Consider the following 14,522-nt stretch of genomic DNA (forward strand, 5'->3'; position numbering starts at 1 on the left):
TAGATGGATTTCCTACGCTTTTTTATCAGAAGTTCTAGCCTATCATTGGTAATGATGTTTCTGATTTCTGTCTCCGGGTGCTTAATGAGGAGACGTCGCCAGGCATGGTGAATCAAACTCTACTTGTCCTTATTCCAAAGGTTAAGAAATCAATACTTGCAAATCAATATAGGCCGATAAGTCTTTGCAATGTTATTATTAAGATTATTACTAAGACCATTGCAAACAGAATGAAATTGATTTTGCATGATTTAATTTAAGAGGCTCAGAGTGCTTTTGTCCCAGGTAGGTTAATAACTGATAACACCTTGATAGCCTTTGAATGTTTTCACTACATGAAGAAGAGTATTTCAGGTAGACGTGGTATGATGGCTCTTAAGCTAGATATGTCAAAGGCTTACGATCGAGTTGAGTGGCCTTTTTTAAGGAGTATCCTCACTCACATGGGCTTCCCTATACATTGGGTTAATCTAATTATGGATTGTGTGAGTTTTGTTATTTTTTCTATTATGTTAAATGAGAAACCGCAATCGACTTTTGCACCCCAGCGGGGGTTTGCGACAGGGAGATCCTCTCTCTCCTTATTTATTTATTCTTTGTGGAAAAGCTTTTTCAGCTTTGATCCAAAAATCCATTTTGAGGTCTTCCTTGCATGGGATTAAAGTTGCTCGTTCGGCACCTGTAATTTCTCATCTTTTGTTTGCCGATGATAGTGTTCTTTTTGCCCGGACTAATGTTCAGGAAGCAGAATGTATCAAATCCATTATGGAAACCTACGAACGAGCTTCTGGGCAGGTAATCAATTTAGATAAGTTTATGCTGTCAGTTAGCCGGAATGTGCTAGAGAATTGTTTTATTGATTTGCAACAACTATTGGGAGTAAAAACGATAGATAGCTATGACAAGTATCTGGGATTACCCAGTATTATTGGGAAATCAAAGAGTAGGATTTTCAGTTTTGTGAAGGAACGAGTGTGGAAAAAACTCAAGGGGAAGAAAAAACTTTGTCTCGTACAGGTCGGGAGATGTTAATTAAGGCAGTGGCCCAGGCCATTCCATCTTATGTTATGTCCTGTTTTATCTTGCCGGATGGCTTGTGTGATGAGATTGAGAGTATGGTATCTCGCTTTTATTGGGGGGGGGGGGATGTTACTCGTCGTGGTATCCATTGGAATAATTGGAAAACTATGTGCCAGCCCAAACGGATGAAGGGTCTTGGCTTTAGAGATTTTAATTCTTTTAATATGGCTTTTGTGGCTAAAAATTGGTGGCGCATTCAGAATTACCCGGAATCACTTTTGGGGCGGGTCTTCAAAGCTGTGTATTTCCCTTCTAGTAACTTAATTGATGCTAAGAAGGGTTATCACCCGAGTTATGCCTGGAGTAGCATCCTTAAAACTTCATCCATGATCCAGAAAGGTAGTTGTTGGAGGATTGGTGATGGCAAACAGGTTAAAATATGGGATGATAATTGGCTCCCTAGCGGCCCTCCCATTATTTTTCGTCAAGAGATTGTCGATGAGCAACGTTTGGTTAAGGTGGATGATCTCCTCCTTCCGAACCATGGCAGTTGGAATATTCCTTTAGTTGAGTGGACATTTTGTCCTACCACAGCTGCTAGAATTTTGTCTATACCTATTCGGCATCAGGATGTGATTGATTGTCTTTTCTGGTTGGGTACTGCTGACGGGTTGTACACGGTTAAATCAGGTTATGAGTGGCTCCAACAGTTGGCTAACCAGAACTTTCCGTCTTCATCGCATGAGGTGGGACTTGAACCGTCTCAGTGGGAAAATTTTTGGAAAGCTCCGAGTTTACCAAGAGTAAGAGAGGTAGCTTGGCGAGTGTGCACAGAGGCTATTCCAGTGCGTGTTAAGCTCCGCCGACGTGGAGTAGATGTGGATCCTAGCTGTCCTCTGTGCGGGTTAGAAGAGGAGACTGTGGAGCATCTTTTCCTGCGATGTAATGTGAGTCGTGGTTGCTGGTTCGCTAGTAATCTGGGCTTGCGATCTCTAGCAGGTATGAAGATGACTGAGTTTATGGCTTGGGTTGTGACGGAGATGGAGCTTGAGGTTGTGGCTGATGTGCAACGGATCTTATTTTCTATGTGGGAGGCCAGGAATAAACTGATCTTTGAGGAGAAACCTTGGTCTATGGCTTCGAATTTGGCTCGTGTAGCTACACTAGTGTGCCCCCCATCGATGTCGTTCTCCTTGGCGCATGGTAGGTGGGGTCAAGGGCCTGGGAAATGGGTCCGGCCTGCGGTTGATGTGGTGAAGGTCAACGTGGATGCTGTGGTGGGGAGGGACAAGATGGCGGAGTTTGGTATGGTGGTGAGGGACAACGCCGGGGAGGTGCTCGCGGCTGCTGCGAAATTTCCAACACTTGCTCTTTCTTCAACAGTGGCTGAAGCTTTGAGTCTTAGGTGGGCTATGGAGTTGTCTGTGGATTTTTGGTTCAGACGCGTTCAGTTTGAGACAGATTGCCTCTTTCAGGCTTGGAAGAAGGCGAATAGAACTTCTTATTTATTTTCAATTATTTATGATTGTCGGAGTTTACTTTCAGCTTTTGACTATGTTGATTTTTCTTTTGTTCGTCGCCAAGGGAACTCTTGTGCTGATTATCTTGCCCGGCACGCCTCTACCTTTCAAGTTGTCTGGATAGAGGAAGGTCCGCCGGAGCTTACTAGCTTTTTGCTTTTTGATGTATTGGCTTCTATGCCGGATCCGATTTGATTTAATATAAGGTTTTTGTTGAGTTCATAAAAAAAAGAAAGATAATAACATATAAACTATTGGTGGGTGGACATTGGGTATGAAAAAGATCTTTTAGGTGATTCTAGTGAATATTCGTGAGCATTGATCTACATAAAAAGTCATCTTCCACTCCACCCGTATTTATTTCATGCTTTTTTATAAGCATATTTATTTCGTGCTACATAACCAACTCTTGTCGACAACTAAACAAAGAGAAAATCATTCAATTATTGAAAAATGCTTAAACTCTTGTAAATAGATGACCACGTGGGCCAATGGGCTAAGCCCATATGTTTTTGTCTCTCTAATGCTATAAATAAGAGGATGATGCACCAAGCATCACACACCTCATTCCACACAATATTCCTTGTCTTACTCTTGCTCCTCTCTTCTCCTCTTTCCCTTCTACTATTTTCTTAACACGTTATCAGCACGAAGCTTTTTTTTTGTTATCATTGCTATCGCTTTTGATCCATTTTTTTTTCTTTACTTACGCATCTCTATTTGTTTACATTTGATCTTCATCTAACTAATCTGTTTTCTTTACTTGATCGGCAATCTCTGCTACACTTGATCCTTAGAGATATTGGATTTGATCTTGTTCCGGGAACCCTGACCGAGGACGGGCAGGACACCCGGGACGGGGCTGGACCCCACGGAACGTCCCTATCAAGGGACGGTTTAGAGGGTCTGGGAACACCCTGCTTATGGGCCCCACCGCCAAGGGTAAGGACAAGGAACCCGGGGCCCACTAGATAGAGGTTGACCTAGACCAACCACCCTAAGGGTAGGTTGGCTGGTGCAGATCCGTAGGGGCCCCCAAACCGTTGGATTACTGTTCCTCTGCAGCTAATCCAACGGTGAGCTGTGTCCCCATGTACGAGCCATGCATGACGTTGCATGGCTCCAACCCTAATTCGACCTCTCCTATATAAAGGGGACTCCTCTCCCATTCAAAGGTAACGTATTCTCTCCATACTCACCATTCTTACAACTTCTCTCACTGACTTTAGCATCGGAGTGTCTTGCAGGAGCCCCTCCCGGGACCTTGCCTACTTGGAGCCCTTCAACGTGTCCAGATCCCCTCTCTCTTACCCCTTGTCAACGGGTAGCTTGGTCTCTCCCAGATCAATTGGCGCCGTCTGTGGGGATCTGGTAAAACTCTCCCCAACACCGCGTGCCGTCGCCTCAAGTCATCAGCTAGCAAACTATGGTGGAGACACGTCAGACTTCACGCCGTCCTGTACCAACTCCTGAGGGCCATGTGGAGACTGTCAACGAAACAGCGGATCGCAGAACTCCTCCTCCTCCTCAACACCCACCTCCCCCGACTCCTCAACCACAGCCCCCCCGCTCGCCGGAACCCGCGGCCATTACCCCGCATGCGGCCCATGAGGCACTCTGCCGCTTGGAGGCTCGCATCCGGGCAATGGAAGAGGACAACGGGGCAGGGCGCGAACATGCCCATAGTATGAGGATTCGAGACGCTCAAGAGGAGATTCACATGCTCCGAGCACGCCTGCGACAACTTAAGGAGCAGGAAACTCAATCGCGCCCCCAGCCCGCGTTTTCCCAGGAAGAGGAGATGAGCGGGGGGCCCGATCCAACCCACCTACTACCAGGAAGCGTGCCTCCGGGCACCCGCGGCTGAGCGGGTGGCCAGCCATACACCACGGAGACGCTACTCCCCCCCGCCGGAGCCCTTCCAGGCGCAGGAGCCCCTCCCCGACTCGGGACAGGACGCACAACCGCCCCAGGTCCAACAACGCGCTTGTTACCTATCCAGCGCCGATCGGAGGTCCTCTATCCCCTGAGGTTATGGCGTTTCCTTTCCCCCAGGGGTGGGCACGGCCCAAAGTGAAGCTCTACGAGGGAGACACCGACCCGCAGGAACACGTGATTTTCTTCGTAGGCGCGATGCAGTATTAGTATTAGTATTAGTTCAAGTGTGTGGCAATTTGCTTCTGTTTAGTTTGGATGTGGAAATCTTCCTGAACGTGATGGATCAAGCGGAGAAGCAACAGAGCCGCTACACATAGGCATACATGTCTGGACAACAGAGAATGAAAAACTTGCAGGAGCTATGGCGGTGAGAGGATATGCTAATTTGCATAGTTTAGGTTTTATTATTAATTTTTCAAATTACATTGATTCATGATATGATACTTTGTACTTTTGAGTTTTTGGTCGAGAATTGAGAATCAATTGCAATTTATATTATGTACATATCAAACAGTTTGGAATATGGTCAAGTATGTAGAAGACTTTTTAATGTTATGAGAACTTTTTTTGTGATTGTCAATGTTAATTTATGAAGTTTGAAGAAACTTCACATCAATACTACATAACTATTTTAATACTACATTTTATATGTTCCCTTACACTAATTTCATATTTCTAGATCATTCTTACTCTTTTTCTATTTTTATAGAAGTTTTTCCATACAAATTTTGTGAAGCTTTATAATGGTCTGTGAAGCTGTCGATGGTCCTAATGTTACCCTATGAATACTCCTTTCCTGAGCTTGGTTTAACAAAAATTATAAGTGATTGTAGACAAAAATTATAAGAAAACTATAGGAAACTAGCTAGGACCTAATGGTGTCCATACCTCAAGTGACACAATGATTATGAGGATTTACAATGTCTTTTAATGGTAATCAATAGTACTGATATAAATATCAGTGGTTATTGTATTACTTCTAGCCTAAACTATATGTGTGAATGAGATTACTAGCAATGATCCCATTGAAGTGTAAATGAGATTTTACTATATCCGACTTCTAAAAGTGTAAGATAGCAGGAAAGTTCTTATAATGCTTTTCTTACTCTTAATTTTTTTTTTTGAAGTGTACTCTTAATGTTCATATTATAAAAAGTAATGAAGTAGAGCTAAAAATTGAATAAGTTAATAATGGTAAGCATGTAAGTTACTCTCCAATGAGAATAATATGTTACTTTTTAATTTTCATCACACACTCATATAGAGTAAGCTCATTTGTTTAGGGATTATAATCTTAAGGTTGAAAATTTCATATTCAATCATTTTTAATTGATGTGTCACAATTTCAATGGATAAGACAAGGAAATAAGACACTATTTAGAAATAAATGATATTGATCAATTTGAACGATTATGATTTTTGGTAATACATATATTATTCTCATTAAGTAGTAACTTATTTTCACTTTCAAAAAAAAAACCTTATTTTCAGTCCTCATATTAACGTACTTTTTACATTATCATAATTAAAATAAGGTATTAAATTGTGAAACTTATTATCATTGTGTATTGATGTTAAATTATATTTTTCATCCACATATCCTGCGTATTGATGTTAAATTATATTTTCATCCACATATCCTACCAAGCGTTATATGATCGTGCAATAATGGATTCATCAACAATAAATCATCCTGTACAATATTAACACAAGTAACCTTCGTGCATCGCGCGACTTTATTTCCAGTTCGTGTACTCAGTTTTGACCACCTAGAGTTGGTTTTGCGTCTCATTTGGACCTCTTTGCCCGAATTTAAATATTACTTTAATTTAATTTTAAATTATATTGTTATAAATATTAATTAAATATTTTTTAATTAGAGCATTGATTTAAATTTAAATTTAAAAAATAAGTAATATAAATATATGCGGTCTGGTGGATCCGAGTAATAATAAAATAAGGAATCATGGTTTTTTTTTGAAAAGAATGAATCATGGTTGTATTAAATTAATCGCAATTTTTTCAACGAAATCAATAATTTAGAACCCGTGCATCGCACGGGTATAATCACTAGTAAAGATCAAAGGAAATGGCTCTCTCTACTACCACCTCTACCAGCTACCGAAAGAGACCCAACAAAGAGTCAAGAAAATGCATGAAAAGTTCTCTCAAAAGTGTCTATTTCCAACCTTAGCAAATCACATATACCAGAGAAGAGAGAATAAAGAGGCAAAGGGTGAAGGAAGATGAGATAATATTAGACCAATCACCAATCTTAAAAGGGTAGATTCCAGAAGATCCCAAAAAGAGTAAATAAATAAAGTTTCTTAATATAATCACACATTTATAGTCACTTTCTCGTTACTTTATTCTTTTCATATTATATATCACTTATTATATTTTCTATTTTTCTCTTTTCTTTTATTCCATTTTATTGAATGTGATTGAGGTGCCAACAATTTTTTCCATAAATAAAGAGTGATGATACTTAAAAAGCATCTTTTTTTTTTTATTTGAAACAAAGACATATTTTAAAGTTTAAACACACCGTTTTGTAATGACTTTTAGTCCCAAAGCACTTTATTGTAGCAGTTAAAAACGGACATAAAAGTGATATATATGCCGATCCGCCGCCGCCGCCGCCCCCTCCTCCGCCCGACCAACGACAGCCAACGTTTAAGGAGAAGGTGATGGGGAAGAGGGCATCGGAAAGAAGGGAACCACGGAAATTCCAGAACTTGGTTAACAATGGGGTGTTAGCGAAGGAGAATGTCAACGGGGATAGGTTATTCCCCAGTTTTGATTTTGTTGATGAGGCTGAGTATGAGAAGATTTGTCAACCATGGCAGGGCTGCCTTGTGGTTAAGCTGTTAGGCAAGCATATCGGGTACACTGCGTTGAGAGAGAAGTTGCACTCATTATGGCGGCCAGCAGGAGGACTAGAGGTGACTGATGTTCACCATGGATACTTCATGGTGCGGTTTGACCTAGAGAGTGATAGGGAGAAGGCAATAACTGGAGCGCCATGGCTAATCTATGATCACTATTTGTCAGTGAAGCCCTGGACGAAGGATTTTGTTGCAGCAGATGAGAAAATCAACACCACTATGGTGTGGATTCGAATCCCAGGATTGGGCATGCAATTCTATGATGAAGAAATTCTGCTAACGCTGGCGACAGGGGTAGGAACACCAGTCAAGGTAGACATGAATACGGCAGACATGCGATTGGGTCGGTTCGCTCGCATATGTGTTGAAATCGATTTGGACAAGCCAGTGGTGGGAACTCTTCGTCTACGGGGAGTCTGGTACAATATAGAGTATGAGGGACTTCACCTGCTGTGCCCTAAGTGTGGTTGCTACGGCCACTTGTCAAGGAAGTGCAAGTCAGCGCCGCCAGCGTCTGCAACTGTACCGCCGGAGAGTTCGTCGTCGGTGAGGGAAACGGGGACAGCGGCGCATGGGGATGAAACCCTAGAGGTTCAAGCGAGTGCTGTTAATGATGAGTTAATGCACACCGAAATCCCTGCTCCAAAAATGGCAGTTTCATGCCCTTCAGCCGCACATGGCAAGTGATTAAATGTTGAGAGGCCAAAACGGAAACAGAATCGTAGCCAGCAATCAGGGACAGCGAAATCTAAGGGACCAATTAATGGGAATAGATTCCAGATGCTATCTGAGTTACCAGAGGGAGGAAACAATTCCATAACGGGTACAATTACTTCCAAAACTGGTGCAACTAAATTGAATGGTGCCAATAATGGAAATTCAAATTTGAATGGTGAGTTTAATGCTAAAAAACGCACCAGGAGAGACGAAGGAAAACAAGGAAATTCGTCAATCATGCCACCGTTGCGGATTCTGCCCAGGGACAACCAGAAAACTTTGCCCGTGCTACTCCCGGCGAAAACTCCGGCGACTACGAAGGAACCGCCAAAGACAAGGATGGTTGGTAACACGGTTGTGTATGATATTGGGGATGGCGCGTTGTCAACAGTGAACATGGAGGCAACGGGAGGTTGTGGGTATCGCTTTGTCAACAATAAGGTGCCAAACACAGTGCGTGAAGAGGGAAAATCTAATGCAGATAATCCTCCTGACCCAGGCTCACAAGGTCAGATGGTGGTGGTGCCACGTAATTAGCACTATCACAATTGTTCTCCTCTGTATATGTTTTAATGGATAGTACATCTTTTAAAACTATTGTTTGGAATATCCGTGGGGGAGCGGGAGCTCGTGGACAACGTCGGGTAAAAGACTTGATCAGGTCTTTCCAACCGTCAATATTTGCAGTATGTGAGACACACTGTAAATATAAGAGGGTGCAGAATTTTTGGCGGCAACAAAATTATGAGTTGGTACATGAGGTGGAAGCGATTGGGCACAGCGGAGGCATCTGGCTACTTGTCCCCATCAATAGAAACTTCCATGTGAACTTGGTTGAGGCTTGGGACCAAGTTATTTCGGTCGCAATTCAGCGGCAAGGTCGGAGATGGGTGTGCTCAGCAGTTTATGCTAATCCAAATCCGACGCGGAGACAAGAATTATGGGGGTACCTTGCGGAGTTCAGAAGAAGGTGCCAAGATCCATGGCTCGCTCTGGGAGACTTTAATGAGATTTGCTCCCCCTCAGAAGTTGTGGGGGGTGGGTTTTGTGAAGCGCGAGCTATGGAGATGCTGTCGATGTTGGATGCTTGCAGCTTCATTGACTTGGGGTTCACGGGACCCCGATACACATGGGAGCGGCATGAGAACGGGAGGAGAGTCCTTGCTAAACGCCTTGATAGAGCTCTTGGGGATGTTGCATGGAGACTTTTGTTCCCTGAGACGTATGTGGAACACTTGGCGAGAGTGTACTCTGATCATGCCCCAGTGCTTGTGCGGTGTGAAGCACTCCCCGGGGAACGTCGGCCACGTCCTTTTCGATTCCAGGCAGCATGGGCAACACATCCTTCCTTTGAGGGTATTGTGGGTGACTCTTGGGAAGCACAAGGGCGAACGTTGGGGGCTAAGCTTCAGAATCTCCAACAGGCAGCAGTGAAATTTAATAAGGAGGTCTTTGGTAGTATTCAGAGGCGGAAATGGCGGGTTGAACGTAGGTTGCATGGGGTACAGCGTGAGCTGGACTGGAATGTATCAGAGTCACTGACTAGACTTGACAGAGAGCTTCAGAAGGAATATGATGATATTTTGCTGCAGGAGGAACTATTGTGGTACCAGAAATCAAGGGAGAATTGGGTTATGTTTGGAGACCGAAATACCAGGTTCTTCCACACGCAAACCGTTGTGCGCAGGAAGAGAAATAAAATACATGGACTATTTATGCAGGATGGGAGTTGGTGCACAGATCCTATGGCTCTTCAGGAGGAAGCGAGGAGATTTTTCCTTAACCTGTTTTCTGTTGATATGCAGGTCACTAGAAACCATATCATGGAGAATAGAACACCTACTATTCCTGAGAGCAAGCGTGAGGACCTGATAATGCCAGTGACGGTGGAGGAAGTACGAGGAGCAGTCATGGAGATTCATCCCTTCAAAGCTCCAGGCTCGGATGGATATCAGGCTTTCTTTTATAAGCGCTACTAGCACATTGTGGGCGAGGATCTTCATCAGATGGTGGCTAAGGCGTTTCGAGAGGGGTGTGCTGATCCGACCCTACTAGATACTCTTCTGGTCCTAATCCCCAAGGTGGACAATCCATGCCGCCTCAAGGAGTTGCGACCGATAAGCTTATGCAACGTAGCTTATAAGGTGATCACTAAGGTCTTGGTGAACAGATTCCGACCCCTTCTTTCAGAGTTGGTGGGACCTCTACTGGGGAGCTTTATTCCGGGAAGGGGAACGCGAGATAACATAATTCTGGCGCAGGAGGTTATGCATACTATCCATACTCACAAGAGAGGTGGCGGGTTAGTAGCAATAAAGATTGATTTAGAGAAGGCATATGATCGAGTCAGTTGGGACTTCCTTCGAGCCACCTTGCATGATTTTGGGTTTCCACCATCAATTGTAGCTCTTATTATGTGGGGTGTTCAATCCTCTAGCATTTCTGTGTTGTGGAATGGAGGCAAACTTGAGTCATTTGCTCCACAAAGAGGACTCAGACAGGGTGACCCCCTGTCACCTTATTTGTTTGTGCTATGCATGGAGCGCCTTGCCATTCAGATCCAGCGGCTGGTTGAGGAGAAGAGATGACATCCAGTTCGAGTCACGCGAGAGGGAATAGGTATTTCTCATCTATTCTTTGCAGATGATGTCCTACTGTTCTGTCAAGCATCTAATGACCAGATGCAATTGGTCTCTGACACATTGAATAGTTTTTGTGAGGCTTCTGGGATGAAGGTTAACTTGGAAAAGTCACGGATGTTATGCTCATCTAATGTTGACCACCGGAGGAAGCAACAACTCTCTGATATATCTGGATTTAGCATGGCAGGCGACCTTGGGAAATACTTGGGCATTCCTCTCCTCAAAGGGCGGGTGACCAGAGAAGACCGCTCCCATCATAGACAAGATCAACTCGAGATTGGCATCTTGGAAAGGCAAGCTTCTCAACAAGGCGGGGCGGCTATGTTTGGCCAAGTCGGTGTTGTCTTCTTTGCCGGTGTATACTATGCAATCGCTTTGGCTTCCGGAAGCGATTTGTGATCATGTCGATAAGATGGTGAGGAACTGCATCTGGTCTAAGGGGTGTAGCAACAGAAGCTGGAACTTAGTTGCCTGGAAGGACATCACACAGCCGAAAGATAGAGGAGGTTTGGGCATCCGTAGTGCGAGGCTGAATAATGAAGCTCTCTTGGGGAAACTGGTTGAGAGTATGCTCCATGAGAAAGATAAATTGTGGGTGAGAGTGTTATCTGATAAATATTTAAAGAATGAGTCAGTTTTGAATGCAGAACACAAGCAGGGGGAGTCTTATGTATGGCGGGGTATAGTGAGGGCAAAAACAGCGGTGGGAAATGGCTATGGAGTGAGCTTGGGAGATGGCAGCTCGTCCTTATGGTATAGTGACTGGCTTGGCACAAGTCCTTTAGCCTCTCGTGTTCCATTTGTTCACATAACAGATACTGAATTACGGGTGGCAGATTTGTGGCAGGGGGGGCGTTGGGATTTTCGGCTGTTGTACACGCAGCTCTCGCCAGAGATTCAGGAGGAGATTAGGAAGGTGGAGGTGCCAGCCCAACCTGAAGGTCCAGACCAGATTTTGTGGAAAGGTGCGAACGATGGACGCTACTCAACGGCAACAGCGTATGACATGCTGGCGGGGAATGAGACACAGTCGTCCAGAGTTTGGAAATTGATTTGGAAATGTCGTGCTCCAGAAAAGGTTCGTTTCTTCTTATGGTTGGCGGCAAGGGAGTCACTGCCGACAAACCAAAGGAGACAGCGTTGCAATCTGACACCATCGGCGGCGTGTGGCCGGTGTGGAGCTCTAGTTGAGGACGTTGATCACATACTTCGCTCCTGTTCTGTTGCCCAGCAGGTATGGAACCTGTACCGCGCACTGTTGCCTTCATCTCCTGCAGGGTTAGCATTTCGTCCGTGGCTAGTTTCTCAGCTGCAACACGTGGATCATGCGCTTGTTTGTGCAGTGTTGTGGAATTTGTGGACTTGGCGCAATAATGCTGTTTTCGAACCGAATCCTTGGACGCTTCCTGTGGTCTTACGGAAAATCCAGAATTCCGTGATCGAATTTCAGAGATGGGGGAGGATGAATGGGAACGCAGGGGATGCCCATACATCGTTTGCGCGTGAAGAAGTGGGTAGTGTGGAATTGTGTACGGACGGGAGCATAGTTCCGGGGTCGAATACTCTTGGTGGCGGTGGGGTGGTTCGCGATCGTGAAGGCCGTTGGGTCTCTGGTTTCGCGGTGGCGTCCACGGGCGGTGACGCGTTTTTGGCGGAGGTTCGAGCCCTATATGATGGCTTGAACCATGTTTGGAATTTGGGCTTTCGTAAGGTGGTATGTTCCTCTGATTGTGCAGAATTGGTTGCCGTAGTATCGGGGACGCAGGATGTCAGTCAGTTTTGGCATAGAGATATGATTCAGAGGATCAGAGAGATTCTTCAGCGTAGTTGGCATGTGTCAGTGCGTTATATCCCTCGCGAGGAGAATGCGGTGGCGGATGCGTTAGCTAAGTATGCAGCTCGAGTTAATTGCAGCTGGCGAGTGTGGAGATTGCCTCCGGCATTTGTAGTGTCCTTGCTTTGCCAGGACGTTCTTGCTTAGTTAGTTTGTTTCGTTGTTTCATTTCCATTTGTAACCAAAAATATATATATATATATATATATATATATATATGTAAATGTAAAAAATGTTCTAAGAAAATGAATGTATCGATACTTTGGCACAAATAAAATAAAAAGTGATCAATGTTTGACATAATGGAACAGCTTCCACACACCCTTTAACAGAAAAGCTACCCTCACACAAATGGAAAATGCAGGTGGCCCCTCTTACTCCCCTACTCCATTCTAGTCCCTACCATTTCCCGTCATCTTCTTCAAGTGTAATGGCACTGTGATCATGATCATAGGAATGAGTGACACGGGATACATATGGATCTTCAAGTGTAATGGTTCTCAGCTGCTGTCTCTTTTTAATGAATTGTGCACATAAGTGATGGTTGTTCGGCTTATAATTAGGGTAATAGTACAACATTTGCAAACCACACGCATTCAGAGACACCTAATTCCAATAAGGTATTGGTTCCTCTAATAATTTTCGTTGTAATTGTAAAAGAGCAAAACTCAAAATCTTAAAGTCATTATTATTTCATTAGTCTTAACTCTTAAGTGAGACAAAAGAAACGGAGAAACTAAATACTCGAAAGTTAGGAAATATTGGTACTTTAAATAGTTTTGAGGTATCAGTTTTTTTTATAAGCAATATATATTATTTAAGTGAAGCACAAGGGATACTTCAACCCCATACAAACAGGAAAACAAGAAAAAAGAAAATAGAAGTAGTAAAATTACAAGGCAACATCATAGAACCTACTACTAATAAAAGCCCACCATCCACTATCTCTCCATGGAGACAGATTAAAAAAAAACATGTCTCATTAAAACCTTACTAGGAAAAATTCCCTTAGGAAGGGGAAGTCTCCGCAGAGGCAGGGTCGTGTAAAGCCTTAGAATAATTAGGCAATTGCCTAAGGCCCCAAAATTGATTAAGGCCCCAATTTTTTTTTACCTATATAGTATATTCTATTGAGACTTAAAAGAGGTAATGAAACAGTGAAAAATCATGTAATTTTAATCTCAATATGGGCAATGAAATGTGGGAAGTGCAACTTTAACAGTTATTAATAATAGTGTTTTAAATTATCAAATTCATATTTTCCAAAAAAAAAGAAAATTAAATACCCGTTATTTTTACATTTTCAAAGTTAAAAAATTAATTATGTTTACTCATAATCGTTAGCTTTTTTTTTATATATTTGTAGTTTCACTCAATGTTTTTTCTCTAAAACAATCTATTGTTTCTACCATGAAGTGAATTATCAAATAAGGTTACTTGATACTAAAGTGTTGTAAAATCTTTCAGTGTTTCATTCCTTACATTTCAAGTTCTATTGATTCTTTTCCAAATGTATATATTGTTTATCGAATTTTATTGACAATCCTTGTAACGATTTCTACTGCTAGAAGAAGTTTTTCAAAATTAAAATTGGCTAAATCGACAATATTGTTACAAAATAGATTGAATAATTAACTGCCTTATTTATTGAAGCGAAATGTTAGAATTATTTCATTATAACACTCTAATAAATGATTTCGCAGCTCCGACAACCTAGAAAATTAATATAAAATTAATAATTTATATGATACATTTAATCTCCTCAAGATTCGTATCAAATTAAAATAAGTCTAAAATTTTCGCCTTAGGCCCCAAATTGTCTCTACACGACCATGCGCAGAGGAGTAAACAAAAGTCAAGAAGTAAAAACTAGCAAAAAAATCCACGGCCCAAATGAAAGCTTTCAAAACAGTGCAGCATAAGTATTCGATAAGTATTGTAAGTTATAATTTTTAGATATTTA

The sequence above is a fragment of the Lotus japonicus genome, chromosome 3, assembly GCF_012489685.1.
Source record: "Lotus japonicus ecotype B-129 chromosome 3, LjGifu_v1.2".
Taxonomy (NCBI): Eukaryota; Viridiplantae; Streptophyta; class Magnoliopsida; order Fabales; family Fabaceae; genus Lotus; species Lotus japonicus.